This window comes from Equus quagga, chromosome 12 (genome assembly GCF_021613505.1).
Source record: "Equus quagga isolate Etosha38 chromosome 12, UCLA_HA_Equagga_1.0, whole genome shotgun sequence".
NCBI lineage: Eukaryota > Metazoa > Chordata > Mammalia > Perissodactyla > Equidae > Equus > Equus quagga.
The window spans coordinates 108433172-108439197 of NC_060278.1; the positions used below are offsets into that span (position 1 = coordinate 108433172).

Sequence of the window (6026 nt, forward strand, 5' to 3'; positions counted from 1 at the left end):
GCCTCCTCTAGGAAGACTGTGGGTTCAGGTGAGAGCTGAGTGCAGTTATTGCAGCCAAACCACAATTCCCTTTGCACAGTCAAGCTGTGGTCTGCGAATCGCATCTCCCCGTGCCTGCGCTGCAGCTTCCCAAATGCTGCACAGCCCTCCCTTCATCCCTCCCCTCCCTTTTAATAACAAAGACATTCGTGGTGCTAGAAACTGCAGAGACAATAGAACACAGACGTGGTTCTCTCCTTCATGGAGCTTCCAGTCTAACGGGAGAAATGGACAGTATAAAAGTGAATGCCTAAATAAACAATAATTTCGTTGCTCAGTGCAATGGGTGAAATAGAAAGGGCTTCTGAGGCAGGATGCTGTGGAGGTGGTTGTTATGGAGAATGCTTCTCCAAGTAAGCAAAAGGGTGAGGAGGAGGCAACCGTTACAAGATGGTGGAGCCATGGGAGCACATGCCAAGTAGAGAGAGCAACCCATGCAAAGGCCCTGAGGCAGGATAGGGGCTATTATTTTCCCACGGGGAGCAGAAGAAGTTGACTATGGCTGAAGCTTCGTCGTCTGGAAGGAGTGTGTGCAGGGGCCAGATCAGGGCCTGTGAAGCTAGAGGGAGGCATTTTGGAAAGCCAATGGCAGATCATTGCAGGATTTTTTTTTTTTTTGAGGAAGATTAGCCCTGAGCTAACATCTGCCACCAATCCTCCTCTTTTTGCTGAGATAGATAGACCCTGAGCTAACATCTGTGCCTATCGTCCTCTATTTTATATGTAGGACATCTGCCACAGCATGGCTTGATAAGCAGAGCATAGGTCCTCACCTGGGTTCAGAACTGGTGAACCCCAGGCTGCTAAAGCAGAGCATGTGCACTTAACCACTATGCCACCAGGCCGGCCCCAGTCAATTGCCTTTTTTTTTTTTTTAACTGAAGAGGATTCACCTTGAGCTGACATCTGTGCCCAGGATTCTCTATTTTGTATGTGGGTCTCTGCCACAGCATGGCTTGACTAGTGGTGTAGGTCTGCGCCTAGGACCCAAACCCGGGCCACTGAAGCGGAGCACACAGAACTTAACCACTAGGCCACAGGGCTGGCCGGATTGGTAACTTCTAAGGAGGGGAGGAAGGAATCTGATGTGTGTTACAGGCTCCTTCCTCTTGCTGCTCTGTTGAGACCGTATTAGAGGGAGCAGAGTGGCAGTGAGGGGCCGTGTGGAGATGTCTGAGAGCCTGGTGGTGATGGTGGCCCAGACTAGGCTGATGTCAGTGGAGAGAAGGAGCCTGGACTTGGGATCTGTTGTAGAAGGAGAAGCTCAGTAATCATAGCAGACACTGTTATTACCCTGATTACTGTTAGGATCACAGCAGCTCCGACTTGTTGGCCACCTACTCTGTGCTGGGCAACGTGCTGTCTCATATGTGTTTAATACTCAAAACAAGCCCATGAGGTAGGCACTCTCACTATTATCCACCTTTGTAGACCAGGAAATGGAGGCTCGTAGAAATTCCGTGACTCACCACTGCTGCGTCTGCCACGGATGGAACTGGGGTTGGGATCCAAGGGTGTCGGACTCGCCAACCCCAGGCCCTGAGCCTTGGATGCTGCGAGGCCCGGAATCATGGGTCATAGAGAAGCTCTGTCCTGTCACTTCCTGGCTGCAAGGCCAGAACGTTCGCCCTCTCAGCCTGGTTTCCATCTGGTAAGGCTGGAATGTAATGCCGAGTTGTTTTCTGGGTCATACGCAGATTTTGCAAATGCTACAGCAAAGCTCAAGTTTGCGTTATCTTTGGAGAAGATAAACCACCAGTCCCAGCAGCCTTGGAACGGTTTTCTTCTGGAGCAACAGACTCCGAACGGGGTGGATTATTCCTCCAGAGAATCTCATGCCTAGAGAATCCCAGAGAGAGCAGATCCTGGGGCTCCTTCTCCCTGAAACCCCAAGGAAAACCACAGCTTGGGTTTGAGACCTGCTCTCTCCCCAGAAACATCTCCCTATTCACCTTACATTACATTCTCCGAGATATTATGGACCTCACCATGAGTCATGGGGTACCAGCAGTGCCCAGACACACTGTGCCTTCCCACCTTCCCAGGGGGCTGCGCCCCAGAATGCCAGCTCCTCCATCCTGCCTTTCCCCAGAACTCTCCTTGACAAAAGGCACCCCTGATGTCCCCCCTCTAGATTTCCCTGCCCCTCCTTACTTTATGCGTTGCCCATGGTAATGATCACCAGCATCTGTTAAATGCTTACTTCCTGGCCAAACACTGTTTAAAGGGCTTTGAAAGTGTTGTTTCATCAGACCCTCCCTAACAAGATAAGAGTTGTTATCACTTGCTGTTTACAGATGGAGAAACTGAAGTCCAGAGAGGTTTCAGGAACTCGGCCAAGACAGCTGCACTGGTGGAATGTGCCCTGGGATTTGAGCCCACATCTCCGGCCCCGACACAGCTGCTGCCTCTGTTGCTCTGTCTCCTCCTTGAGGGTGGGGCCCTTCCCTGATACTCACTAGCACAGTGCGGGGAGGAGTGGGCACCCAGGATACCCTCGCTGAATTGAGTGGAGTGCTAGAGAAGGTATGATTGCAATGGGGTTTGGGCTCGACCAGAAATGAGCTCCTGCAATCCCAGTGCCATGACCTGACACAGTGGTTGCACCCAGATCTCAGAAAGTGCTGCCTCTGCTAATGATTGCAGCAAAGGATTATGGAGCATCTATTCTGTGCCAGGCACTGCACAAAGCACTTTACAACATGCTCTTGTCCATGCCTCACTTCAGTCTTATGCGCAGCGAGACTATGGGAGGGACGGGGAAGCTAACTCAGGCTGAGAACTTGCCTGGATGGGGAGGCGGATCTGACCTGGGACCTGGGGAGCAAAGCCTGTCAAAGCCACATGTTGCAGCAGGTGATCCTTGGGGGATGGTCACCAGCCAGGCAGCTGAGACAGCTGGACACTGTGCTGGAGGCAATCACAGATCAACCATAGATCCACAGTTCACACGTGACTGTGACACTTCCATCTTCGTCATCTCTTACTGTCATCAAAGTAAGTTAAGTAGCACTCTGGCCACTTTGTGTCCAAAGTTCTATTATCCTTCAGTTTTCTGTGTTTTGGTCTCAAACAAGGAGGAAGAAAGTTGCTGGAGGAAGGAATAAAATGTGCTTGGTGGTCCCGCATCTCGGAACGTCCTCCTGATTAAGCGGGTCATGAGGCAGGCGGGTGAGGAGGCCGGGCGGGTGGCTCGAAGGTGTGGGGTCTGGGTGCCGAGATCTGTTGCGTCCAAGTGAGGACGTTTCAGGTTTGGTCCTGTGTGTATGAAAGGACCGGGCCAGAGAGCATGTAAAGGCGGGCTGCGTGGGCCTGTGTATGGACACGCACCTGAGGCAGTGAGTGTGACGGTGGCCCGGCAGTGGGCCTGTGGCATTTGTCTGACACAGCTGAGGTTTGCAGGAGTGGCCTGGAAGCTCCCTTTCTCATAGTCACAGCAGACGGGGAGCTGTAGACATAAGTGACCATGCCGGACGGAGAGGTTCCAGCTAAGGATGGACTGTGGGGGCTCGCTCTGGGCCCCTCCTCAGGCTGGTGACATCGTAATGAGGAGACAATACGCAGGTCAGGTGGATAGCAAAGGGCGCTTGGCGTTTGGCCTCTGAGCCGGCCTGGGGGGGCCTCTGGGGTCGAGGAGGCCTTGTGTCGCCTGGGTCTGTCCCCAAGCATCCTGAGTGTCTGTCACCTGCTGTGGGTCTGTCCCTGAGCATCCTGAGTGTCTGTCACCTGCTGTGGGTCTGTCCCCGAGCATCCTGAGTGTCTGTCACCTGCTGTGGGTGGGCTGGTGTGAATCCGCACAGCTCTGCGGCTCCTACCCTAGCTGGGCTGCACGTGGGACTTAACCTGTTCCAAGCTGCCCTTTCCCTCTTTGTAAACTGGGCCTCCGGGTGCCCACCGTGCTGCTCACCAGGATGTGGACCAGAGCAGCTGGCTGGGCAGGTGGGTGTGGAGGCAGCATGGCCCAGGCTGAGGACCTCAGACAGCCGTGGACTCCAAGAGGCTGGTGACTGACCTGACATTGTTCAATATGAACCCTGGGCAGATGGCTCAGCCTCTCTGAACTCCACGGCCTGTCTCCATCAATTTGGGAAGATGCCAGCATTGCTGGATTGATGATGACAAACATGGTGATGGTGACAACTCTAATAATGTGCGTTTATTTTAGACTTACTATGTGCCAGGCAGCCACTGTGTTGAGTAGCATATATACATATATATAATCTGAACTAATTCTCAGAATAACCCAGGAAGTATTATTCACATTTTCCAGATAAAGAATCAATGCTGAGAGGGGTTAAATAACATGCTTATTGTCACTAAATACTAGTAAGAGGCTGCAGTGAGTTGAATGGCCGTCCCTCCAGAAGATGTGTGCACCAGGAACCCATGACTGCAACCTTATTTGGGAAGAGGGTTTTTGCAGAGGTCATTAAGTCAAGGATCTCGAAATGAGATCATCCTGGATCATCTGGCTGCGCCCCAAGTCCAATGACACCAGTCCTAATAACAGAGAGGGACACACAGAGGGAAAAAGGCCCTGTGCAGACGGAGGCAGGTGTTGGAGTGATGCAGCTACAAGCCAGGGACACCTGGAACTGCTGGCAGCTGCAGGAGCAGCACGGAAAGATTCTCCCTCGGAGACCCCAGAAGGACCCAGTCCTGCCGATGCCGTCACTTCAGACTGCCAGCCTCCGTGAGTGAATAGAGTTCTGTTGTTTGAAGCCGCACAGTTTGTGGTCCTTTGTTACAACAGCCTCAAGAGACTAAGACAGGGGCCTCGCCAGGCCTGGTCTCAGACCACCTGCCTCTTGGGAGGTGATGCATGCAGAGCATCTGATAGACTCGTAGCAAATGCTTGGTTAACATTACAGTCTCCATTCATCGTTGTCATGGGTGCAGCCTCTTCTGCCGACAGTGTAGCAGAGTCCTTCCCCTGAGATGTTCTCTCAGGGGAAACAGGCACTGGGAGCATTCCACCCTGAGAGGAGTCGTATCGGTCGCCCATTGCACCCCTGAGCTTTCATCCTCAGGCACACGGGGAACACTTGTGCTCCGAGGTACAGTGTGGTGGGCGGGGGCAGCCAGGAGACCGATTTTTTTCGTGCATCTCCTGGAGACTGAGGCTCCGGGGTTTCTGCTGGGTCTTTGGTCAAGCATGGCGGAGGGCAAGGGTGTCGGGGTCAGCCAGGTGCGGCTCCTAATCCTGGCAAATTATCCAGTGCTGACCCATCAGCCTCAGTCTTCCCACCTGGGAAGGGAAGTGGCCTTGAGGTCACGCAGGCAAAGTGCTTAGCGCAGAGTCCAGATAGGAAAATTATATATATAAAATATATTTACTAATATATAAATATTATATATATATAAAATATATACAAGAGAAGAGTATTTAATTGGTACATAGATTTAAAAACATTTTTTTTTGTAGAGTTGCTGGGATCAATGAGCACCAGCTGCCCAAGTACCAAAACTTATGCTTCCCAAACCTCTTGATGTTGATTCCGCAGGAAGAGCAATTGAGCTGCCCGACGTGTGCCACACATAACAGAAGCCCTTTTTTAAAAAAACTATTTTTAACCACCAAAATTGCACTGTTCATTATGAAGACCAAAGTTTTTGAAGTAAGCTATGAAACCAGGAAAAGAGAAAAGTACAAGTAAAACCCATGAGTGAGCACAGGCCTCCTCAGGGTGCAGGTTCTGCGTGTTCGCTCTTTGCCCCAACGTTTCTTAAACATTTGGGTCTTATTGTAGATCTTGTAATGCTTTGAACCCCTCTTCCTCTAACAGGCTACTAGGGGTGTTTTCCCCTGTGGCTGAACATCCATCTTCAAAGCCGTGTGCAACGGCTCATTGTGTTCTGTGTGGGAGTTTCCATGGGGCTCCGGGGACTGAATGATGCCTGCAGACACAGGGAGAGAAAGTGTGCAGAAACCGTCTACACGGGCGGAGACGGCGACAGGAAGCAGGGCGCAGCCACACTCCCAGAGG

General features: G+C 51.8%; 1 non-coding gene across 1 annotated transcript; it reads right to left on the reverse strand.

The window, feature by feature from the left end:
• Nucleotides 1-5462: 5462 nt before the first annotated feature.
• LOC124249273 (U11 spliceosomal RNA) lies at nt 5463-5595 on the reverse strand. Its single transcript, XR_006891339.1, has one exon. It is a non-coding gene; the product is annotated as a U11 spliceosomal RNA (small nuclear RNA).
• Between the last annotated feature and the right edge of the window lie 431 nt (nt 5596-6026).